At 34.5% G+C, this 27,645-nt stretch overlaps 1 long non-coding RNA gene across 1 annotated transcript in view; it reads right to left on the reverse strand.

The window, feature by feature from the left end:
- The window catches only part of LOC112656562 (uncharacterized), a 400,328-nt gene that overhangs the window by 264,255 nt on the left and 108,428 nt on the right, over positions 1–27,645 (reverse strand). The window contains exon 3 of the long non-coding RNA XR_003134461.3: positions 514–579. This is a non-coding gene — a long non-coding RNA (uncharacterized LOC112656562). The remainder of the gene's footprint in view (positions 1–513; positions 580–27,645) is intronic.

The raw sequence follows: 27,645 nt of genomic DNA on the forward strand, positions 1-27,645 counted from the left end.
CCATGTAGGATGCTACTGCAATAATCCAGATGAGAACGAGAGTTTACAGTAACTGTAAACAGGGTGGAGGCAGGGCAAAGTAGTCAGAAACGGTCACGTTTTACATATATTTGGAAGGTAGAACTAATAAGATTTACTGGCAGATCACATATGAGACGTGAAACAAGCAGTCAAAGATACCTGTAGGGTTTTTGGAATAAGCAACTGAAAGAACACTGATTTCCCAATTTAGGTAAAGTCCTTGTCATATTAATGGAATTATACTCACCTGCAAAGAAGGAAATGCAGTAGGGGAAAACCTGCTGGTGAAAACAATACAAAACTTCTATCCCTATATAATAGATAACCTCTGAAATTTTTTCACAGAAGCAGTATTCCTCTAACTTGAGTCTTTGATGAACCTAATTAAATGCAAATTCCACTTTTTCTTACTAATCTTTGCTGATAGGTGATTTTGACAGTACAGGAGAATGATATCACATATATAGAAGGATAAGTATTTTAAAAACATACCATTTACTGGGAGGTGAGGATTTTAAAAGGTCCACTTTAGAGGTAGGTCTAAGCATAGGTGATGATCTGAAATATAAAACACAATAATTTCCATCAATGGGAAATTTTCACCACTTTTCATTTGTTAAATATATCATTAATTTATAGTGTTTATTAATCAATGAAGGTGATGTGGGGGTCAAGCACAAGCTCTGAGACAGAAAGAACTAGGTTGAAATCTAAAGTCACTGCTTCAGGTTACAGGAATTGGGCACATTATTTTACTTCTCTAAATCTGTTTCTTCTATTCAAGACTAGACAAACAGGGGTGCCTGGATGGCTCAGTTGGTTGGGCATCTGCATTCATCTCAGGTCAGGATCCCGGGATCCTGGGGTCCCGGGATCCTGGAATCAAGGCCAGCCATCAGGCTCCCTGCTCAGCAGGAAGCCTGCTTCCCCCTCTGCCTCTCCCTCTGACTGCTGCTCCCCTTTCTTGTGCTATCTCACACTCTCTCAAATAAATAAAAAATATAAAATTCTTTAAAAAAAAAAGACTAAATATACAATTACTTGTATCTGGCACCATTTAGGTATCTAAAAATAGTAATGATTATTATTATCCGCTGAATCAAATTTTCTAATTTAATTTTGTAATATTGAATTATTTAAATCTGGGACATAATTTTTTAAAATTTTTATTTATTTGTTAGAGAGAGAGTGAGTGAGCAAGCACGAGGGGAGGAGGGAAGTAGAGGGAGAGGGAGAAGCAGACTCTGTTAAGCAGGGAGCTTGATCCCAGGACCCTGAGAACATGACCTGAGCTGAAGGCAGTTGACTGCCTGAGCCACTCAGGCACCCATGAGACATAATTTTAAAAGGAAAAACAATAAATATTTATTGTTGGGAAAAAGTTATTTTGATTATTTATTTACATGAGTCATATTCAGAAAATGTGAATTTAGTTTCAGAATATTTTTTCCCAGCACACTTTTGCTCACTACCAGTGGCAAAAATTAACCCGTATCAGTAGGTTCAGTAAGTATCACCTCAGTCATCTCTACTCTCGCCTTCTCTACCATAAAGGCTTCTGTTGCAACTAAAAGTAAAATGTGACACATTTCTAACCAATAAAATGTGGGGAAGTCTCCTGAATAAGGCTTCCAGATGGTTTTTGTTTTCTTAATAAAAAGAGACATTCTTAGCTGATATATTTCTCTTTTTCCTTACACCACTCTTTTCCTTTTATCCTTTCGGAAATGTGGATACAATACCATGAGGTCTGACAGCCATCTTGGTTTTATTAGGCAAAAACTGTGTGAACAAAATGCAACAGCTAAGGATGAACAAAACAGAGATGGATATAATATGTATCCCTGAAAAGATCACTGAGACACTAAAAATTGTGAACTGTCAACCTCCAAACATCATCTCAGTTTGTGAGAAAAATTAAAACATATGTAAGCCACAGTAGCCATAGGCTGCTTCTACTCACAGCCAAATACAGTCCTGATAGGCCACTTTTCTTTATACAAGGTAAGAACGATCTATCCACTTTGTTCCTTACATTTCATCTTGTCATTTTTTTCTAATAGGTATATTATTTTTACTATCCTATTTTCCTTGTTTAAATCAGGTAAGCTACACCGGAAAAATTTTTTTTCTGATACTACACCCATATTTTTCACAGATTTTAATAAACTCTGAAATATATACAGCCAACTACTATTTCTAACAGGAACAGGATTTTTTTAACCAAATTAATATCATAATATAGGCACTTTCAAATTTTTCATGCTTTTTAAAAAGCTATAGTATCATCTTTAGAGAATTGATAAATATTCCCTAGTGACTGAAAACAGTTTTTCTCCATTTAATGGAGGGTAGGGGGCTAGTCTGTTTATCCTAGAAGAAAAAATTTGTAAAGCACATTTTCAGCCTAGGTTATTTATTCTTCTAAAGGTGTAAGTATGATGTTAATGGTAGCACTGAGGCATACTGGAATGGCTTCCTAAGCAAATCAAGCCTATATCCCAAACAGCCATACTTATTGCTAATTCATTCTTTTCATCTCTGTTTCCTTCTTCCCTTTCAATCTTTTCTTTTCACCCGAAACATGACAATTGCAAAACAAAATAAGAAAGAAGATGAGAAATGACCTTCATTTGCGAACATCAAGTAAGGTCAGCAACCTCTAAGTCTCATTTAGAGTAATTTATTTAAAGATAGACTACATAGGAAATACATTTTATAGTGATAATACTAATGATGCAAGAATAATACAGGCTAAGTGAAAAGTCACTTTTTTCAAAAGAGAATACATCAGCTAAAAATCTCTTAGATACTAAATTATTTAGACACCCCTATTTTATAGATGGCCGCAATGGTGGAAATAGTTTATACAACAAGGAACTTCTAGAAAAGAATATTTCTAACAGAAATCCACAGGTAGCTATAATGCTCATCATATTTATTTGTTGATTTGCTATCAGCAGGCCAACCATTTAACTATTAAGATAATTAAAGTTCATTAGAAGAACCCAAAAGTCATATATCATGCACTGGGATATGATTACATACCACAGCAAATGTGTTGCTTTCTGACAAAGAAAATAATACTATTTGGCAGGTTTCTACATAGTCAAAATGAACAGGAATTTCTGTGTGTGTGTTTATGTTGATAGAAAAAGAGATAAAATAAAAACCTGATATTCTTATATAAATAAAATGCTTAAAGACTCATCTAAAAATTGAGAAAGAAGGGACACTTCAAAACCCATTTTATTGGACTAGCATTACCCTGATACCAAAGCCAAACAAAGATACCCCAAGAAAGAGAAATCTTTTAGGCAAATATCTCCGATGAGCATATCAAAAATCCACAACAAAATACTAGCACTAAAAGGATCATATACCATGACTCAGTGGGATTTATCCTAGGGATGCAAGGATAGTTCAACTTACAAGTCAATTACTGTGATATACTAGATTAACAATATAAAGGACAAATATCACATGATCATCCCAATAAATGCAAAAAAGCATCTGACAAAATTCAACACTCTTTCATGATAAAAAAAAAAATTCTCAACAAACTACGTATAGAAGGAATGTACCTCTACATAATAAAGTTCATTAGGACAAACCCATGGCTAACACCAATCTCAATGGTGAAAAAGGAGAAGCTTGTCCTCCAAGATCAAGAACAAGGCAAAGATACTCACTCTCACCACTTCTAAGAGTACTGGATGCCTGAGCCAATTAGTCAAGAATAAGAAATAACAGGCATACTAATGATAAAGGGAAAAGTAAAATTTTTCCTGTTTTCAGATGATATGATCTCATACATAGAAAAACCCTACAGGCTCCATTAAAAACTATTTGAACTAATCAACAAATTCAGTAAAATTGCAGGATTAAAAAAAAAAATCAACACACAATAATCAGTTGCCTGTCTACATACCAAGACAAATTTTCTGAAAAGGAAATTAGAAAACCAATCCCATTTATAAGAGCACCAAAAGTGAAAAATACCTAGACATAAACTTAATCAAGTAAGTAAAAGATGTGTACATGAAAACTATACAAACACTGATGAAAGACATCAAGGCAGAGACAGATAACTGAAAAGACATCTCATTTTCATAGATTATAAAACATAATATTGTTAAAATATCCTTATACCCTAAGTGATATACATTTCCAATTCAATCCCTATCAAAATCCCAAAGGCATTTTTTACAGAAATATAGAAACAATTCTAAAATTTGTATGGAACCACAAAAGAACACAAATACTAAATCAATCATCACAAAGAAGAGCAAAGCTAGAAGTACCACATTTCTTGATTTCAAAACATATTACAAAACTAGAGTAATCCAAACAGTATGGTATTGTTAAAGACATGCAGTCCAATAAAACAGAAGAAACCAGAAATAAATCCACACACATATGATCATCTGATCTCCAACAAGAGTGCCAAGTAACACAATGGTAAAGAATATCCTCTTCAACAAAAGGTGGTGGGAAAACTGAATACATACCATATGAAAAAGAATGAAATTGGACCCTAATCTCTTACACCATCCACAAAACTCAACTCAAAATGGGTTAAAAACTTCAGCATGAGATCTGAAACTATAAAACTCCTAGAAAAAAAACATACAATTATAGTTTCATGACATTAAACTTGGCAATGATTTCTTGGATGATACCAAAAGCACAGGCAACAAAAACAAAATAAACAAGTGTAACTACACCAAACTAAAAAGCTTCTGTATGACAAAGAAAATAATCAACAGAATGAAAAGACTGTGGAATGGAGGAAAATATTTACAAACCATGTTATCTTATAGAGTCTCTAGAATATATAAGAAACTCATACAACTCAATAGAAAAAAATAATAATCTTATTAATAATCTTATTTAAAAATAAAAATTGGGTGCCTGGGTGGCTCAGTCAGTCAAGAATCTGCCTTCAGCTCAGGTCGTGATCTCAGGGTCCTGGGATTGAGCCCTGCATTGAGCTCCCTGTTCAGCAGGGAGTCTGCTTCTCCCTTTCCCTCTGCCCCTCTCTGAGCTCATGCTCTCTCTCAAATGAATAAATAAAATCTTTTTTAAAAATTTTAAAACTATATTAATATTTTATAAAAATTCAGTGACTATTCCACATTTGCAAAGAATATTTATCAAATCACCACGTAATTTAAAATTCGATAATGAGCATCTCATTTAAAAAGTTTTTATTGTGGAAAGAACATTTCAAAGGAGATGTACTTTTGTAACAGTTATTTAGGTATACACTATATTATTATTGATCATAGATAGTCAATGTTGTAAACAGATTTCTAGGGCTTATTTATCTTGCTTGACTGAACCTTTAACTTTGTTGATTAGAACTCCCTATTTTTCCTTCCCTCTAGCTCCTAGCAACCACCATTTCATTCTTTGAGTCTATTAATTTAACTATTTTAGATACTCATATAAGTGGAATCATGCAGTATTTGTCTTTCTGAATTGTTTTATTTCACTTAGCATAATGTCAAGTTGCATCCACGTTATGGCATATTGTGGAATTTCAATTTTTTTTAAGTCCGAACGTATTCCATTGCATGTATATACCAGTTTCTTTATCTATTCACTTGTCAATGAGTATTTAGGCTATTTCAACATCTTAACTATTGTGAATAGGGCTGCAAGGAACAGAGGATTGCCAATATCTCTTCAAAATCCTGACTGCAGTTCTTTCAGAGGCGTATCCAAAAGTGGGATTGCTAGATCTTATGGCAATACTATTTTTAAATTTTTGAGGAAACTTCACACTGTTTTCCATAGGGACTGCACTGTTCTGCATTTCCACCAATAGTCTGAAGTGGTCCCAATCTTTCCACATACTGCCAATACTTGATGTCCTTTGCTTTTTTGAGAACAGCCATCATGCTGAGGTGATGTCTCATTGTGGCTCTGATATTAATTTCTCAGATGGTTGGTGATGTTAAACAGTTTTTCACATACCTGTTGGCCATGTGTGTGCCTTCTTTGGAGAAACGTCTATTCAAGTTTTTAGTCTATTTTTTTGAGAGGGAGCAGAACAAGAGAGAGCACAGCAGTAGGGAGGAGCAGAGGGAGAAGCAGACTCTGAGGCTGAGCAGAGACTCCAACACAGGCAGGGAGCCTGATTCCAGGGTCCTGAGATAACCAACTGAGCTGAAGACAGATGTTTAACCAATTGAGCCACTCAGGTGTCCCTAAAATATTGTTAATTTAATACTTAGAGGCTGAGGTAAGAAATGTATCACTAACTGCTAAGAAGACAGGAGTAATTCTTCCCACTATGAATTTCTGTTAGAATTTAAGACAAAGTGGAAAGAACAAAATCCTAATAGATGAAAGTTTCAAAAAACATAGAAAGTTTCCTATATGGAGCCCTATAGGCAATGCTATCTATCATCAGACCGAAAGTAAAAAAAAAAAAAAAAAAAAAAAAAAGTCATGGCAAGTTTACAAAAACCAAATGCACTGCCTATCAATATATCAGTTAGAAAGTACATTCTTATGTTAGTAACAGAAATCCAGGCTTATATATAAAAGAAGTCCAGAGTTGAAAGCCCAAACTTAAGGTGGCTACACAGTCATCATGAATCCAGGATCCTTCAGTCTTTCTGCTATACCATCTTTGAGGTTGCTTAAGGATCCAAGAGGACTGCTGGAGCTCTAGTCAAAGAAACAGAAGAGAGGTAGATAGCTAGGACAGAAGAGGTTTTCCAGATATACAACCCAACAACCTCCAATAACATTTTATTTTTTCATCCCTACCATGGAAGGCAGAGGGATGTAGTTTTTCAAATGTCCAAGATTAGTAAGGAAAAGAACGGATATTGGACAATCCTTCTTATGAAACCAGTGTCAGAGGCAAAGATTAATTACCTTTTGCCTAATAGAATAATACAACTATAACAACTGTAGTTGTTTTTGGTCTTCTGTGATAATAGCAAAGCAAACAAGTGGTTACCACATCAGGCAATGTTCTAATGCCTTACTTGCATTAATTAATTACTTGTCTTAATGTATGTACTCTTTATAACAAGCCTATGAAATAGGTATATTGTATCCCCATTTATAGTCATGAAACTAAAGCACAGAGTTTACAAAACTTGCTCAACTTAATAGAGCTGTATGTATCGGAGCCAGGATTTAAAATCAAATAGTCTGCTTAAGTCTATAAAACAAAGAGCTATAAGAGAAATAGTATTTTTAAATAAAAAGTGATTCAGAGGGACGCCTGGGTAGCTCAGTGGTTGAGCGTCTGCCTTTGGCTCCAGGCGTGATCCCAGTCTGAGATCGAGTGCTGGGAGGAGCCTGCTTCTCCCTCTGCCTATATCTCTGCCTCTCTGTGTCTCTCATGAATAAATAAATAAGATCTTTAAAAAAGAAACTTTTAAAAAAGTTTTACCTTTCAGAAAGGTAAAACTGTCCTTAAAATTATTTCATTAATATTGGCCATAACTTTTATTCTAAATCTCCAAAATCACCATAATGGAGGAGTACTGCTTTTTTAAGAAACAAAATATTTCATAAAACAACAATATCACCAGGCCCAGAGGAAGAAGAGATATTTAATTGCTAAGCTTGACAAGTACATAAAACATGAGATTGAAAGGAGTCAGCATCTTCACCTTCATAAATCCCGACAACACCCAACCATCAATGCCTACAGAGCTACGTCAGTTAATGCACTTAAATGTAATTCTCTCCAAAGGCAAAAACACTGTTGATCAACAACAGTGTTTTCAGTAAATAGTCATCGATTTAAATGCTGGATGTCTAAACAATGCACATTAAATTCACTTCAACCAGGCACACATTCTAATTAACAATGTTTATTGGAAATGCCACATTGTGGTTCAACAATCCTTAAAGGGCATTTCAATTAAACCAAAAGAGAATGACTGAAAAAAAACCAAAAGGTGTCTGGGGAAGAAGGGAGTCCTCTATGACCAAAATGACTAAGTTTTGCTCAACTGCTAACTTTGTACCCCTCTCAACGTGATAATGTGATAAAGACAAAATCTTTATTCTAATGGAAAAGAAAAGAAAAAGGATTCTGGTAACTTACTAAAAGGGCGGCTGACTAAGCATTGTACAAGAATACACTTTGTTTTATAAGGTCTTTTATGCAGAGCCATTACAATATAATCTGTGACAATTGAACATTATTGAACCTAAATTTGGGGTTTGGGTCTTTTACATCAACAGCAAAACAAGAGCAATAAAACAAGTCATAAAAAAAAAAAAAAAAACCTTTCCAAGAATTGATTCTATTGCAAGACCTATTCAATTACAGGACTGAGAATGTTTTTAGAAAAAACATTCTATTCTACCTCACTCCTAAATTATAGACCTTCTGAAAACAGAATTACCAACAACTGGGGAAATGAATAGAAAACATTTCAACACTGGTGAAGCATTCAAAACATGAGTTACAGGGTTCTGTTAGGTCAGATAAATGAAATTAGATGGAGAATAGGACTTGGATCAGAGGGTGGGAAATCAACCAGGACATGAGAAAGCTAATCTCTTGCGAAGACATGCAAACGCCCTTAGGAGACTAGGAGACGCAAAGGAAAAAAAAAAAAAAAGGAGACACAAAGAATTAAGAATAGGTAAATCTCAGAAAGTTAAGAGTTCAGGCTGAGTATGTCTAAGAAATGAAATAAAAGTTTAGGTGCTTATCTAATACTCTACATAGCACTTAGATTTGCAAAACTGAGCATGATCATTTGCCAAAAATACCAGCTTTCTTAAGAGATGGCTGGTTTTTCCACCTCCCAACCAGACAGATTTGAGCTTGTCTGATGGCTTCTGCGGACTCTCCTCCTCCTAAGAAACTAGAAATCAAAGATACTCATTTCAGTATTTTTCAACTGTAAGAGATACTTGCACAATACTTTGTTTTCTTAAATTGGAAGGTTTTGAAGGGAAGTCTTAATTTACTGTATTTTACTCATGCTTATGAATAAAAAGGAAACAGTATTTATTTTGTCAGTTATTTTTAATGAATGTTAAAGAGGCATACTTTTTGGAAAAATACCCAGTTGGCAGCTAAAATCAATTCCATAAGATATTCCAAGTTGATTATGAGATGTGGCTTCTATACTCTTTCCATTTTCTTTCTTTAAAAGGGAATATAATACAAAGAACCAAAATTTTCTTCATTTTGTTCTAAACAAATTCTATATTGATATGTATAACATAGCTTCACTTATCTTAGAGACTTCTGTATAGTAATTTTTATATTTCTTAAGCGGACTGGCAGTGAAATAAAATGTTATGTAGGACACACAAGGAGGTATTTGTCAGTGGCAGAGGAACCAAGATGAGTCCATGAATGTAGGCATCAATAGTAAAATCATCCTGTTTTCTAATTTTCATGCACTATTCCATTTTCCTCACTGTTTTTTGAGGAAGCAATCTTATCTGTTATATATGTATGCCTTAAAAGCATCATGGGTACCTTCTGGGGTTCATCATCTTGCCCCTTGTAGCAGGGATGTGCAAGAGAGGGTATCAGAAGCTGCTAACTGTCCCCCAATATCTCTTTCCCCTTATTCCATGAAAATTGAAGTCTTCACCATGCAAATGGCTTCTCAAAATAAAAATTTTATTTTCAAGCCTCCTTTGTAGAGAAATGAAGCAGGTTATTAAGTTTTGGCTAATGGCAGATAAGCAGACAACTCTCCCTGAGGTTCAGCTACTACTTTCCGCCCCCCTCCCCAAATTCTTCCACTAAGCCTAGGCTCTGGAATGTAGATCTCAGAGTTTGAGAATAATGGTCATTATCCAGGAATGAAGAGCAATGAACTGAAAGAAGGCTGGATCCCTGAGGACTTGAGAAGCAGATCTATCTAGTAAAACTTCCAGACTTTGCAATGAATATCAAAGCACTCTCTATGCTATTTCTTAAACTTGCTATGCATTCTTCTGTCTCAGAGCTTTTATACCTGCATTTTCCTATGCCCAGATCTCCTTCTCCCAGTATATCCTAATGACTTGGTTCTTTCCTCACGTGTCCTTACTCAAACATTCCCTCTCAGGGCAGTTACCCAACCATTCCTATTTAAATCACAAACTCATGTCTGTTTTTCCTCTCCTCCTTCCCTGCTTTATTTCCTTTTTAGAACTTATTAATATGCCATATGTTTTCCTATTTATCCTGTTTACTGTCTCTGGTACTAAAATATATGACTCAGTGAAGACAAAAAATTTTATCTGTTTTGTCTATTCATATACTCAACACCTAAATCAATGACTCACAAATTCCATTAAATATTTGCTGAAATGAAAGAAACCAAGAGTAGAGAGATATCAAAATGAAAGAGTGATCATGATTTTATGAATCATATGAACCTTTCCAACTCACATTACTCGAATGCTTTTTGAACACTTAATCTGTGCCAAGCATTAACATGTTAGCTTCACATGTAACATCTCATAGAATCCCAACAAGAGCCTGCCTCAGTAAATATTAGTATCCCATTTTTTACAGGTGAAGAACTTGGGGTGTAAACATTCTAAGCAAGTTACTGAAGTTAAGAAAAATATTTTCAGAGAGGACACTGAAAATTGTCCAGACCAGATTGGTTCCTCTCTGCTTCATCAAAAAGGATGAGGTAAGGAGAAGGGCATCTTCCCCAGTGTCTAAATAAAAGATTAAAAAAAATAAGACATAAGTAATAAAACCTGGAAGGGGCCCTTATTCCTTCTTTCCTTCTGTACTCAAGCAAAACAGGGAACCTAACAAAAATTCCTAAAAGCAAAATATGCATAATGATCTTAAGAAAACAGCAGTCACTAATAAAATGCATAAGGGTATTACCTTAATCAGCACGTCTAGACTAGTCTTTTGAAAACTGTACTCATAATGGCAGCTGTGCCTTCCGTATCTGCACTAATTAGCAATCTGCTTTAAATAAGTATCTTCTAAATGAAAATGAGTCAAAGAAAAATTTCTCAAATTACTTTATATCTTCAGCTACAATAGAATTAAATCATATATTTTTATCCAATATAAGTGGTATATTATAAGCATTAGCACTTGCACTCTTTAGATGTGTCTATAGGTACATGTGAGTAGACATATACATAAAAGAAAAAAATGTTGATGGCTTAAGCCCTTTCCAAATAAATAAAGCAATATCTGAATACTCATATTATTTCTTTAAGATTTTATTTATTTATTCATGAGAGACACAGAGAGAAAGGCAATACAGGCAGAGGGAGAAACAGGCTCCCCACAAGGAGCCCGATGTGGGACTCAGGATCATGCCCTGAGCCGAAGGCAGACACTCAACCACTGAGCCACCCAGGTGTCTCTACTCATACTATTATTAACATTATTTTTAAATCATTCTCCAGTTTATTTGGATAGGAACAGAATGTGTAAAAAGAGAACAGATATTTCACTCAGATAGAAGTGGTCCCTAATGTTTGTGATATAATCAAGGGTAAGTTACTGTGTATCTCTAATCACTGATCAGTAGTTTCCCCACCAGTAATCGAAGAAAAAGAATATTTACCTTGCAAGAATTTCTATGAGGAATAGAAAGAACATACGTGAAGTGCCTGCATGTGCCTGGCTCCAAGTGGGTGTTCAACAAACAGTAATCATAATTATCACAGTTTTGAAAAGGTAGCTCATGAAACATCCCTCCTCTTTCTTAGGTCAATTATACTTTCTTCCCCCTCTGAAGCCTCAATAAAATAACATGTATCAGATTCTCCTAATTCAGACAACAGGTCAACTCTTAGAACTAATTCTTCATAATGATGTATTTGGTACAATATTCAAACCCAGTCCCCAAAAAGATAAACCACTTTTCTCTGGACCAAAGAATCTAACCAACAAATCCTAATTTCATCAAAAGTTCTATAGAAAACAAAGTTGATGGGAAGTATGCGGATTTTGAAACCTCTGAAAGAACCTGATCACAGATGATGTGAATGTCTCTTCCATAAACATATTTATTCCCTTTCATACTGAATAATGTTCCAGATGTTTTGGCGAACACTCCTTCAGTGCAGCTGGTGCCTACAGCAGCGTACCTGGGATGTTCTGACGCTTCAGTCATTCTAAAAGATGTGCTAAATAAAATTGCATGCAAGATGTTCACCTCGGCTAACAGCTGATTGAAATGAAACGATTCCTTGGTGAAACTAAGAAATAGCCACTTGAATATGTGTCCATGGTATATAAAAGAATAGTGTTAGATCATAGAGAGAAACTTTCAAAGTTTCATTTCAAAAGTGTCATTTGTCTTGAAAATACCATCATAGCAAAGAAATAGACTCCAACTAACTCATTAGATTTGTAATTTGGTCTTTGATGATGTATTCATACTAGACTTTGCCCCGATTTTTCAGTTAATGAGTTGAAGGTCAAATGCCCCAAGATTTAGTTCCAAAGAACTAATGGTTGGATTCAAGATGAAAATATTTCATACAATCTAAATAGGAAAGCTGTAATAATGAACACTACAGTGTCTGTGGAACATTCACGTGAAAGCAGCAGTTTCTAACTGCTAATTCCTCCACCCGTATACTAAGTCCCTTCCTTTCCTGTCTAAATAACAATGATCCACTCCATCTCCTATATGCTGTCAACTTTTTTGTATCCACTGGGCCTTCAGTATTCCAACTGGTTCAAGTCTCTACCAGCTTATTAAAAACAAAACTTTCCTCAAGCTTCTGACTCTCCAGCCCTCCTCGCTCGTTCTCTTTTCCCATCTAAAACCAAGGTTCTTAAAAGAAAGGTCTACACTCACTGTCCCCACTTCTTCAGAACTCTACAGAAATATTTTGTAACCAAGGTCACCAGAAAACTTTTTTGTTGTCACAAGCCAAAGAACTCCTTCCACTTTACCTCTTATTTTTCACTATTGTTTATTCACTGATACTCAGAAACCCACTCTTCACTTGAGTTTCCATGACAACATACCCTTCTGATTTCCACGCTACCTCCCTGGATCCTCCTTGTCAGTCTAATTTTCAAGTTTTTCATTCTCTATCTGCTTCTCAGAGTTTGGTCCTCAGCCCTTTTCTCTACAACCCTTCTTGACAAATCCTCCAACATTGCCAAGGCAATCATTAGTAGTTCCCAGTCATCTTTACCTCCCAACACCTCTGTTCTCTGTGCATTTCCTTGCTTCACTGTCCACTGAGTCGCTCAGGTTGGGAACATTCGTTGCTTTGATTCCTTCCTCTCCTTTATTCCTCAATATTCAACAGATGGCCAGATTCTGTTGTTCCCATCTCCTAAATGCCACTTGAAACTATTAGCTTCTTTTTTGTCTCTTTGTCCAGAATACTACCCTCCCCTTCCTGGTTGACTGTAATAGACTAGTCTATTTCTACTTGTGTTTCATCTCTATTCTTCATGCTACCATAAGGAAAATCTTTCTGAAACATACTATCCTGTTTAAAATGTCTCAGTGGCGTTCTCTTGCCCTCATAATACTAAATTACTTAGCATGTTATATTAGACCCTCAGTGATCTAACCCAGGTTTACCTCCCTAACCTCACTTCCCTCTTTGACACCACAGTCCAGCCAGACTGTGCCAAACAAATTCCGACTTTATCAGTATAACACAATCCCCTTCACCTTCCAGTGCAACACACGCCAGCCCTCCTGTTGGAACATCTCCCCTTCTACTTTCATGTCACCAGCATCTATTCTTTCTCTACTTAAGTGCCACCTGCTAACTCCTCTGACCATCTTCTTCACATGACCCATTTAAAGCTAGCATTAACTTTCCAGGAACAGGAGATACTCCAGGGTCAAGCACCTGCTTCAGGGCCCACTAATTCTGTTGATTCATATTTGTCTATGATTGCTGACTTCTAAGGGTTTTTTTTTTTCTGCCAAGTTGGCTGTTATTGTAAAATATTGTCTTTTTATTCATATCAGCATGTTATTTTTTTCATACCTGACAGGGTTTCTCTGCATGTCTAATTCACAATAATGCAGAAATGAACATTTTTGGTATGGGCATGGATTTCTGATCAATGATACTTCTTCCTATAACACCTTTGCAAGATGAATGACCAGATATTAAGAGGAAAATCTGTGACTCCAGAAAAGAACTGTTAACCTACAAAAAGTCAATTTACCAACACATTTGTAGGATGACTCCTGGTATATAATGAAGCCTGATATAATTCTGAGCCTCTACAACATTGTTTTAATCAAGTCAATTAACTACTACATGCTTTAAATTACAAATCAAAAATATTTCACATGATAGTAGATTATTAATTAATTGCAGGGCACATTATCAAGACCTTAAAACATACCATTTATTTAGAATTTTAGCAATTAGAGTATTTGCCGTAATGAGTACTAAATTTTTGTGGCTGATTAGAAGTTCTCTCACAACTACAATGAAAGAAAAAGGAGTCTCTGCGTTGCTAGGGCAGGTGAAGCAGAACACAGAAGGTAAACATCTTGGGGACTATTTTCAGAAGGTGATACATTCTTGCGGTGACACCAAGACTGTGGTAGAGTTTACAACAACTGACTCCTTGGCACAATGTTTCATATTTTCAATGCATTCTAATTTTTGCTGCAAGCATATTAAGGAGATACATGACAAATTTTTAATTGCATGATGAACTTTTCATGGTGGCTCAGTTCAATAATTTTTTCTAATTTTATTTTTGTTTTATTTCGTTTTAGTTGAAATTCACTTCTCTTAAAATAAATTTGTTCTAGAGAAAGAACTTGAAGAGTAAAGATTGGGATCACATATGCTACTTTCAAAAGGTAGTGTTTTTTAACTGCTCTCCACATAAATTTTGTTCAGTATATGCATTCTTTGATCAAGCCAATGTTAAACTCAAGTCTCCAAAGTTTTTTTTTTTATAGCTTAATTCAAATGAAAATATCTTTAAAAAATCTCTTAGAAGTAGGGTGCCTGGGTGGCCTAGTCAGTTAAGCAACCAACTCTTGATTTCAAGTCAGATCATGACCTCAGGGTTGTGAGATGGAGCCCTGAGTCCAGCATTGGGATCCATGTTCAGCCAGCCTCCCTCTCTCTTTCTCTGTACCCCTAATAAATTTTTAAAAAACCTCTTAGAAGCTACACTTTAATATTTGCATAAGCTTTTCTTCTGCTTTTAGAAATATTTTTTGGAAAAAAACATTTGAACAATAATATAGATCTAATATAAAAAACATACACAGAAATGCAAAAACAATAAAAAGCATTCAGATTTCTACCACCCAGAGACAACGTCTTTGACATTTGCTTCATTTTCACATGGCTTTAGGTTTATATTTTTTAAAGTTGTTTTATAAATTTGAGGTTATGCTATATATTGTTTTGTCTCTAGTTATTTTTACATTAAATTAATTCTTAGTATTCTTCTCTCATCACTACTTTTTTTCCCATGAAAATTCAATATGACACAGATGTGTTTAATTTTTCATTTATTCTTTATTATTTAGGTTTTCCATTTTTTAGTATTATAAATTACACTATGATGAAATCCTTAAACTTAATTCTTTGTCTTCACTCGTTGTTTCCTAAGGTAAATTCCCTGAAATTTAATAATTGGATCAAAAATACTATTTCCATTAAATGTTAAATATTTTAATCTATATACATATATATGAATATAAATTTTAATATTGTGTGCAAGGATCATTTATTCCCTGATGCCTCATAATGTTAGAAGGAATCATGGTGAAATATTTCCTCTTCATGTTAAATATTAATAAGCTCCCTAAGACTTTTATCACCTTATTTTCCTTTTCTTCTTGTACATATAGTTCATACACAAATTAAAATACCAACAGAGGTGTCTCCCTGTGGGGAAACTGAAATGGTTATTTCTTTTATTCACTAGTCTTGAAACCAAAGCACTTTTCGTGATCACTTTTCATTTTATGGCAGGAGGTATGCAGTGTAGGCTATTACCCAATAACCAGTCAATATTAATATACAAAAAGCTTGGCTGGCCAGTTCAAACCCAACAATAATACTTGAATTACAAATTATATATATATATATATATATATATATATATATATATATATATATAATGCAAACACTGATGATAGTATTGCTCAAAATAAATATATAGTTACAGCCCTTTCTCCTGAAACTTCCCAAATTAGAAAACTTATATTAATTTTCATCACTGCAAATTTCACAATGCCTTCATTTACAATACCATTAAAGTCTTTTTTATAGGGATTAGAGAGGGTGCATACTAACCAAGCACACATACTGCAGGTGCAAATTATCAGTAAATTAGCATTTCTCATATACAGAACTCATTTATTCCATTTATAGCAGTGAACCAGAAAATAAGAAAAAAAGTGATACAATCAAAATAGATTTTACCTAATCTCATCCAGTCAAATGCACATATTTCATGCAAAGATCTCAGATCCTCACTCAGAGCCTATTTACAATTTTTTTTAGTTAAAATTCCAACTAGGGTAGAAAACTTATTTTCCACTGAGTCACAGATTACATGGAGGTAAATTAGAGCCACCAAGAAAGTATCAGGGCTTGCCTAGAAGTAACAGAGGTCATTTAATGCATTCAGAGTTGGAGTAAACAGCCTCCCACGTAGACTGCAGCACAGACCCATTGAGTCAGTATAGCAAAGGTCACACATTGACTCAGAGTCACCAAGAAATGCTGTTATACTCAGTACCTTTGCTTTCAGACCCACAGAAATATGTATTCGGTCTCAAACACAATTGCATAAAAAATGTTTGAAATAATTTTAGGCATTTAAAGACTTGTATTGATTCTATCACTAACTCACTCTATGTTTTAATTTCTGATCTATAACAATAATGTTCATTTTTAAATCTTTGACATAATCATAAATATTAACATTGGAAATTCTAGTTAGTTAACCTTGTCTTCATCTTAACTGTCTTGCATAGCCATCAAAGATATTATTGGCTCAAGTTCTACAATCAAAGGATTCAAATAACCTCAGGAGCTAATTCCACTCACCCAAACAGAAAATAGGCCCAATTTTCCAACTCACAGGTATTTTCTTGGCGTACCCTTACTGGGTTATACCAATTAACCTCATTCCATGGGAGCAGGTATATTTACTATTATTTACTATATATTTGTTTAATGATCATATTTAATATATTACTATATATTTAATAGATTACTATATAATCTATAGTAATATTTATAGATTGTTGTTCTATAGTGAATAAATTATGAAATTTCAACTCAGTCCACACGTTGGATATAGATGCTTGATAACAAATTTTTTTAATAACATGAATTTGTGGACATCTGACACTGAATACAGTTGAGGATAGGGTCATATTTTTTCAACAATTTGACTTTTTTCTAAAGTTACTATAGTGACATGGTTATTAGAAATTTATGCCACCAAATTTCATCTGGGCCCTTGCTTCTTCTCAGCTATTGTCTAATTCATTTCTTGTTGATTCTCCAGGTTGGATTCCTGAAGACAAATCTTCATTTTCCCCGGTCTCACAGAGCTTCCACCCTGTCTTCTTTCTTCTTCAACCTCTTCCTAATTTACCCCCTGCCTTCTAAAAAAGATTATATCCTAAGGCCTTCTGAGTTCCAATAGATTTAGCTAAGATACCTGATTTTGTCACTCAAAATTCCCTCTGAAAATCCTATTCACTGTCAACCGCTATTCACAATGCTTATGAAAAATAAGACTAATCTGTTGTCAAATAATGGGAGAAAAGTTATTCTTTCATTAGTGCGGCTGAACTGGAAAAACAAAAGAAAAACAATTCTTAATAGCTCACTCTGTGTATGTTTTAATTTCTGACCTATAATAACAATATCTATTTTTAAATTCTCAACAAAATGATAAGTATTCATAAACATTCAGCAGTTCTATCAACCTAGTCTTTACCTTAACTGTTTTCAAAGATCAATTACCAGCTCTAATTAGTAGCTCTAGGATCTGTATCACCACCACCACCCCAAAATTAGAAATTCAGTGCTCCACTTTATTGGCACTTGTTTCTTAGGCAGTCAAGGTCCTCTTCTTGGACTAATTACCTCCACCACTACCCCCATCACATTCATAAATTCTTTTTCTGCAACTCTGCAATAACTTACTACTCAGAAACAACCTTCAAGAAGGAAGCAGAATACAGGTGATCCTTCCTGCATGATACAGTTGTTATATGTAACATATTTGAGTCAGAGCAAAAACACAAGAGATGCTGAGAGAAACCCACCTTATGGTAATAGCATTTTATGTTCTTTTTCCAGTCTAAGATTCAGAGAACCCTTCAGAGAAGGAAAAAATACTTGCCTCAGTCCAGTAGACCACACTGTGTAAAAGCCTGCTAGACACTGGGAACTAGAGCTACAATCCTCCACTTCTCATTGTCAATATTTTTCAAAAAGCAGACTTATGTTAAATAATTCTACCTTTTTATTTAGCCCCATGAGATCTAGTTTCAATCTATATTGTCCTGTTCCAACAATATCCTCAAAAACTCAACAATGACTTTCTAACAAACCCAAAGGCCTTTGTTCTTAGGTCTTTATTTTTCTTGGCTTCTCAGCAACTTATCATTGTTGAAGACTCTTCCTTTAACATTCTTCTACTCTGATTGTTAGTCTCTCTACATTAGCATTTTCTAAATTGTTTGCTTCAAATCAGTGGCCAAAAAAGATGGGATTCAGAAGAATATTTATAGTCAATTAATTTGCCAAACATTGCTCCCTTGGAAGATTCATAGTCCTTATTAGCTTATGAGAGTCTGTGAAGTGTGACACTATGACAAACTTCCACAACTGTGGTAAGCCCAAAGTTTCCAAACTTTTTGAACTACAGAACCCACTTCAATGTTTATCACATGTTAACACCTTTGATAATAGGCTGAATCTAACAATCAGTGGCATCTTAAATCACTGCTAACTGGCAAAAGTAACAGTGTAGTAGATAATGATCTTTTCTTTTGCATAGACAAACAGTCATAGCTGTTCATGTTTTCAGCAAAGCAACCGAATGGTGTGTTTTGTTAGTACTATACATGCCAATTTTAATTACTATTTAAAATGTCTTCAAAAAGAATACACTCTAACTCAGCACTGAACAACAACAAAAAAAAATGTATTTTCTAAGCAGAAAGAGAATTAGACCAGTGGGGTATAAACTGATTTTAGTGAAGCAAGTATTTGTCATTAGAAATAACTGCAATTGAAGGGAGCCTGGGTGGTTCAGTCAGTTGAGTGCCCAACTCTTCTTGATTTCAGCTCAGATCATGATCTCAGGGTCATGAGATTGAGTTCCGCGTGGGGCTTTACACTCAGCATGAAGTCTGCTTGAGCTTCTCTCTCTCCCTTTCTCCCTGCTCACATGCTCTCTCTAAAATAAACATATAAAATCTAAAAAAGAAAGAAAAGAAAAGAAAAGAAAAGAAAAGAAAAGAAAAGAAGAAAGAAGAAAGAAGAAAGAAGAAAGAAGAAAGAAGAAGAAGAAAGAAAGAAAGAAAGAAAGAAAGAAAGAAAGAAAGAAAGAAAGAAAGAAAGAAAGAAAGAAAAAACAAACTGCAATTATTTAGTTTTCTTACAAAATATCAACAAATTACTTCATGGACCATAGGAAGGAACTACACATAGATGAATTATGTTTGTTACTGAAAAAGAGATACATGTTGCCTAAGCTATAGCAAGTAATTTAATGAAAAACTGGAGAAATTACTAAATATCTCAAAGTAAACCAAAGAAGTTTCAAGAAATGGGGGTCTAGTCTCACAGGACTATTGTTAGTGTTGTAGCATTGCATCAGAGTTTAATTGCCAACATTTTTCTTTTTTTCCTGTTAGAGGCGCATAAAGTAATGGTGCATCTTAAAATTAATATCTTCAGTTCTCTAAAGCATGACATTAACATGCTGTGAAGCTAGTGTCCTTTACTTATGAAATGTTGCTCTAATTTTCTTTATATTTCAGTCCATTGCCTAATTTATGCCTTCCTACCACTCCCCTAAATATTTGCAACCCCACCTCACACTGATACAGTTATTACCTTGCTTCAATTTCCTATAAACTAAATGGCTAGATCCCACCTAGCTTTCCCAGTTGAATGTATAGGACGAACATTCTCACAGATCTCCAAATGCAAGGTGTTGTGATCATGGAAGTAAAAGATACAAAAGGCAAACTAATAACCTCAATGATACCACCACAAATTTATGGATCATCCAGACCCAACACATGGGCTTCACATCCTCCTTCAGAATTTGATGCTACTATCAGAGAAGAACACTGAAAGTTCCCTAGTAAACAAGCTTGTTCTTCCAGGATCAGAACTTTCTCTAATGAATCATGATTCATGATTCATGGGTCCTTAAGTGCTACTAAGATGTGTCTTCTGATGGGTGACAAAACAAATAATAAAAATGTAAATCTCTAGGTTGCAAAGAAACCAGAGAAATCTTTGTGAAGGATGTGGTCAAATCAACTTCTCCTCTTGCCAACATCCATGACATACCTTGAGCCTGACCAGCTGGCAGAAAGTAACCAAAGGAATTAAGGGAAATGAGATAATAATAACTAGTTTTATAGCAAGTTCCCGTATGTGTTATCTATATGGCACATACTACTTTGAGTGTTATCAATAATCTCATTTTAATGAAAAGCATCTTCCAGAAATTTAAGACATTTTCAGAGAAATACAGAGCTATAAAGTCATTCAGTGAGTGCTCTAAACTTAGTACTCTTGAGATAAATAACACATCTGATATCCTTTATAGAAGTCACTGCAGGGGGATATCCAAACTGTGCCTAAACACCTCCAATGGTAGAAAAATAAAAATTTCCCAAGGAAGCTCAGTCAACTTTAGACAGGTCATAGCTTCTCTGGGAACCTGAACTTCAGGAACCCTGGGAATTCAGTGAGCAAGGGAAGTGAGCAAAGGAAGAAAAGAAGGGGAATGTGGCAAACTGACCCAACTGTAATTTACATCCCTGAGTTGGTGGTCAACTGCCCAACTTGCTACACTCAGTGGGCATATTTTTTCATGCTTTGGCCTGCCCGTGATATTCAAAAAAGTCTAATTCAGAGGGTAGGTGTTCAGAAGCTGAAATAGGGACAATAAGCTTTATTTGATATCCAGAAAGTCATCTTTGTCATGAGCAGGGCCTGATTCTACTGTTAAGAGGATGGAGATGCCAGGTTGTTCCCTGAGAAGATACTAGAAGGGTTGAAAGCAGAAAGATAAAAGAAGCAGGGTATCGAGAACCTAAGCAAATGGATGGAGATCAAGACAGCATGTGTCAGTTAACCACAGCAGTAGACCAAATTAGAAATAGGATCTGGGCCAACTCTGCAAGGACTGAAGGACGTTTTACCATGAAAGACATTATAGATTTAGGCTTGGGCAAGACCTGATCAACAGGTATGTCCAAGCCACATCAGCTTAGGCCAGAACTGCCTAACGGGGCCTCATTAACAGACTAGAACTACGTCTGCACAGAAATAGTATCACTAAGGGCTCAGGAAGTCTATGAATAAGGCTACATGTTCTCTAGATTCCCAGAACCCAGCACAAATTCTAGCAACCAGACTCAACAAATATTTTTTGCATAATCAATGGATATTAGAGGTATAGCTCATGTTCACTTAAAAACATATAGAAGAATGAAACACTATGTAGCAATGAATATGCACAAACTATAGAACAGGCTAAGTCTCACTGACATAATGTTGAGCAAAAGAGTGAGACAAATATTATATATGGAACAATTCCATTTATATGGAATTTAAGAACAAGGCAGAGTTAAATGATGATAGAAGTCATAATAGTGGCCACCTTTGGGTAAGGGTATTGATTAGGGAGGGACACAAGAGAACTTCCAGGAATGTTGGAAATGTCTTTACTTGGTAGTTTTCACAGATGCACAAATATGAATTTTTTCTTGAATTAAGAAATCTCTTGAGCTATACAATTAATATTTGGGAGTTGTATCACAAAAAAATATTTAAGTACAGTTCATGTTATTTTGAAAATTTTCTGTATATTGAATACGATTGATTTCTCCACAGTTTCTACCTATTACTCATAATTGTACCCATGAGGGGCTAGAGAACAAATATATTTAAGTATGTCATATATTCAAAGTCCTCAACTACTTTTCCCTAAAGATGCCCCTCTCTGGGTTGATTATCCCAGGTCCTTCAGCCAAGTTATCAAATTCCTTCACTTAGGGAAGTGGTCTTAATTGTAGAGAATCTTAAATACTTTTTGACAAATGATGTCCTAACCTCCTGAATAAAAAGATCTGCACATAATAGTCCTGCCTATAGGGTGAACTTCTGGAACATCAGCTGCCCCAACAATTTCATAGCTTGCTCTCTCTTAGCTAATAAAGTACCAGTGTTCTAGCTCACAGTGGCCACTCAGAGACATAGCTTTTAAAAACACAATCTAGGCCTGGGAAAGCACCTCTTCCCTTACAAAGGGACACAATTTAAAAGTTTTGACCCTGCTACACTTGTGGCCTATTTCTGCTAAATATCTCAAAGTAAACCCCTTTCTTTTGTGAAAAGAAATATGGATCTAAGAATTGAATGTAAGCAACTCATTTCTCGAACTCAACACTTCTTCAATTCTACTAATTACATAACTAGACAAATTCGGTCTGAGGTCTAGAAATAAAATTTTAGTACATTGCATTCTTAGTACTATAGATATTTAGATGGCATAATGTTTTATTGTAAGGAGTGGACTTATGCACTTGAAGGACAGCATCACCGGCCTCTACCCACTAGATGCCAGTAGCACCCCCTCCCCATTATGACAACCAAAAATGTCTCCAGACATCACCAAGTGTCTCACTGCCCACATTGAGAACCACCATTTCGAGTCATTCATAAAAATATTTAAATTTTTTGATATATATTTTCTACCAAGCTCACATTTAAGAAGTATGGCATCTTGCTTACCACTCACATAAATTGAGAATTTCCTAAATAATACTATTGCTTTACCATCCCATATATAAAAGTCCTAACAATGAACAGTTTTAATATATAATGATCTCACTGCCCTCATTTTGCTTACTGAGATCCTGTGATAGTAAAAGAAAGAAGTTTGGCTTTAATTATTATTAATCATGAAATTCTATTAGGCTCTTCTGTCCATACTGAAACCACCACTTTCTAAAATCCCAGCCTAGAAATGGTGCACCCACCCAAGCCCCTCCGCGTGCATCAAGGTTGGAGGAATGTAGATCCAATCACCTCAGTAGAAACTGAAGTCATACTGAGAAGGTGAAGATTGGAAGGACTGAGTCAAAGAAGGAATGGTATGTGAAGACTGACCAATGAGTCGGAATTTTCCCTTTACTCTCAAACTAAAATACATGTGCTTTCTACCAGAAAGTGTTCAAATCCGTACTTGTCTTCCAAAGGAAACTGTTGTTCTGTGGCCCTGCTATTTTCTGGTTTATCTAGGATGCCAGCTTGCATAGAAATCTGAACCAACACTTCCCACATTGTTTAAATGAAGAAGAGAATTCCATTTACTAAGCAACTTATTTGCAAAAGAACTTACAGAACATAATTTGGCCCCTATATTCAGGGCCTTGAATGAATAGGAAAATATGGAAGGATGGCAACTCTTCTCCACCCACCCTCGCTCACCCCATCACCCCCAGTCATCACACCCCATTTGCAGGTTCTGTTGCTCAGGGAAACCACAGCAGTACCTGCAAAGTCAACATCATGTAGAGTCTGACTTTGTGATCTTTAGGGAAAACAAGAACTCTTCACACCTTTTAGCATCTGCATTGCAGACAACAACATAGAATTGCGTGTTTCAACATCATTTTTCACAGAAAATGGGGCTCCAGAGCTTTTCCTAAGCTAAATTATTAACATCTTGATAGAACTGGCTTCCAGTTAAGATGACAGTGAAGATGTACTTTGTACATTGTCACACTCAATGTTTGGAGAACAGAAGGAAGGGAAGGAAGGAAGTTCCATTTGCATCCCTTCCCAACAAACCTCTCTTAACTTTACTTTGCTATCTGTAAGAAGGGAATATTTGTACTTACTAAAAGGAGTCAATCAAGTCTCACAGTAACTAAAACATAGTAAATAAAAAAAATCAATTGTATTCCTTCCTCCCTCCTATCCTTTCACCCATGAGATACCATGAGCTTTTATTTTGTTGGAAAGAGAATAACAGAAAAAGACAAGGTGGAGAGAAAATAATAAAATAGTGAGGTAGAGAAACAGAAAGCGGACAGCAAACAGGGTGCTGCTGAGAAATAGAATAAAATAATTCACTCTCTGGCAATTCAAATTCTCAGAAAGAATAGTAACAAATGATTACGACACTGAAAATTTGAGGGTTTTTCCTTCTGTTATAAAGTCATTTTGAGAATAATTTCTTTTTAATGTGGATAGGATTTATCAGAAAATGAACCCTCTTATCTATTACAGCTAAAAACATGTCTTGAAAACTAAACTTTACAATTGATTCTTCCTATAGCTCCTTCTGATCACGGTATTCCAAAGACACTGCAATCTAAACACTGGAACCAGAACTAAACAAACTGTGCCATTATCACCAGGCCAATGACAAGATTTCATATCCCTCCTTACTTTCTGCCAACGTTGCAGAGCTGTAGAGTGGTAAACTTTCAAAATATAAACTATAATAAACTCAAATAATATTAGGCATGACTCACTCACCAGAAGAAGCAGAATTCAATCATTATTAATTAGTGTGCTTTTGATTATCAACTTATAATAGACGTTATCCAAAGGCTAATCTCATATATACAGTTGAAATATTAACCAAGAATGCTGATAACATAAAGGATTTACTCACTTGTAATCTTCACCTAGATTCCTGAGCTCATAAAGTTGGTGATATAAATTTATTTTCATCTTCATCTCTGTAAGAAACTTTTTAAAAAATTTTACCCAAATCCCTAAAAAAAATTGGCTTATGTTACCTGAAAGACTAACCTTTGCTTTCATTATGAACTGCATCATTATTTGTCTTATAAAGGTATTTTTGAATAGGTTTAATTTAAAGACTATTTTTTCAAGGACAACCTAATATATAGGCATTAAAATCACTTCAGTTGATATCTTTAATAAGCTATAACCAGATAATCAAGGGCTATAAAGGATTAATTTTTCTCTTACATTATCAAAGAACAGCTGTAAAAGTACAAAATCCACTGTTAAACCTGTGTTTACAGTTCTAATGGCAGATTTATAAAGTAATGTGTATAGCAACGGTTTCTCTATCATTTTTTTCCCTTTCTTTCAACAGAATTGAATACCCTCTTTCTTTTTCAAGCCTAATGTTGAAGATTCCATGGTAACTGACTTTTATTTGGTTTCCTTTCTCAGCTTTTGTTGTTCTTTTCTTTCAAGTTGGAAAAATATTTTACTTAAAAATACAAGGAAATCAACAATCTAGTCTTTATTGTATTTAAATCCTAAAAATTTAATTTTAAGAAAATATAAAAGTTCTCTTAAAGTCTTGCATTAGGTCATAACATTGAAAAGAATTAAACTGGAATCATAGGACTGAAATACAATGTAGTGGCTGAAATACTGGATTGAATAATTCTGTTCCATTTCCCAATCACTGTTGTACATTTCTTATTTTCCTCATGTCTGTAGAGAAGGTACTGCAAGTTGTGAGAATTACCAATTACCTCTTGAGTTGTAACAATAGCCCACTTACTCAAAACTTATGGATTTAAATCATTCTATACATAAAATAGAACTGAGAATACTTCCTACATCTACTCATTTCAATAAATATAAAGTGATCATTAATAAGCCTGGCTCTGTTAAGGCAGTTGAAGCTGTTCTTCTCAGTATAAAATAGTATAATTAATCCATAGCTAAAATGAACATTTTTTCCTATTTATATTTTGATTCCATTTTATATTTTAATGAATTTATTGATGGCTTTGAGCTGGAAAAATTCAGTTTGGAAGCCTCCAACAACACTTTACTTTTTTTAAACTGCCAAAAGATATAAATACAAAAGTGGAAGGATTCTTTTTCTTTCTTCAAGTTAAATGATTTACAAGTGAGTTTCAATGTTTAATGTAAATGTTTTATATGAATTTAATTGCAGAAGTTTTAAAAACTATTTCTATTAATGAGTTACCTAACTCTATGAAGAAAGTCAAAATTATAAGCTTAATTTAAAAATTAGTAATACCACTTGGTTACCAGTAATTGATACCAGAAAAATCAGCAAGAATATAGAACAAAAGAACCAAAGAACCAACAGGATCTAATTGACATACACAGAACTCTCCACCTAGTAACAGCAGAATACACATTATTTTTGAGGGCCAATGGAACATTTACCAAGATAAAGCATATCCTAGGTCAAAAACAGATGTTAACAAATTTAAAGAACTGAAATCATACAGACTAGGTTCTCTAACTATAATGGATTCAAACTAGAATAACAGAAAAATAACAGAAAGATCTTCAAACACTTGCTAACTAGAAATACATGTTTAAGTAATCCATTGGTCAAAGAGGAAACATTCATGAAAATATACAGAATTAAATGAAAGTGAAAATACGACATGTAAATTTTAGAATACACTTAAAGCAGTACTGAGAGAAGTTTGCAGCATCTATATGTTACATTGGAGACAAGGAAATGTTTCAAATCAGCTATTAAAGTTTCTAGCTGAAGAAATATTTTTAAAAGAGGAAAATAAATTCTAGGAAAGTAGGAGAAAATTTAAAAACCTAAGAGCAGAAATCAGTGAACTTGAAAACAGCAAAATAGAGAAAATTAATGAAACAAAACCTAGATCTTTAAAAAAAATCAATAAAACTGATAATCCTCTAGCAAGATTGATAAAGATTAAAGGGAGAGAGGAGACACTATAATCACCCATCTCAAATAAAGTAAAGGATATCACAACAGATCCTGCAGCTACTAAAAGATAATAAGAGAACACTATAACTTGACCCTTATAAATTTAGGAGCTTAAAAGAAATGGACAAATTCCTCAAAACCACAAACTATCACAGCTCAGCCAAGATGAAATGAATATCTGAATAGCTCTATGATTGTGAAATAAATTAAATTTGTAATTAAATGTTCACCTACACAAAAAGGTATCTTCAGATCCAGGTGGTTTCAGTAGAGATTTTTACCACACAATCAAAAAGAATTAACATGAATTTTACAGTCTTTCTCTGAAGATTAGGAATAGGAAGAAATATTTCTAAACACATTTTATGTGACCAGTATGACCCTGATACAAAAACAAAGACAACACCAAAAAAAAAAGAAAGAAAAAGAAATGACAGAGCAATCTCTTATTAATTTACATACAAAAATCTTCAACAAAATATTAGCAAACAAAATCCAAAAACATATAAAGAGAATTACACACTATAACCAAGTGAAGTTTACTCCAGTTATTAAAGTTCACTATTTGGTTCAATATCCGAAAATTAATCAATACATCATATAAACAGACTACAGGGAAAAAATCATATGATCAAATCAATTGATTCAGATAAAGTATAAAATCCAACACTCACTCATTATGAAACTAAAACTTTCGGTATTGTAGAATAAAGGAACATTTCTTGAACCTC

The sequence above is a fragment of the Canis lupus genome, chromosome 37 (assembly GCF_003254725.2).
Source record: "Canis lupus dingo isolate Sandy chromosome 37, ASM325472v2, whole genome shotgun sequence".
In the NCBI taxonomy this organism is placed as follows: Eukaryota; Metazoa; Chordata; class Mammalia; order Carnivora; family Canidae; genus Canis; species Canis lupus.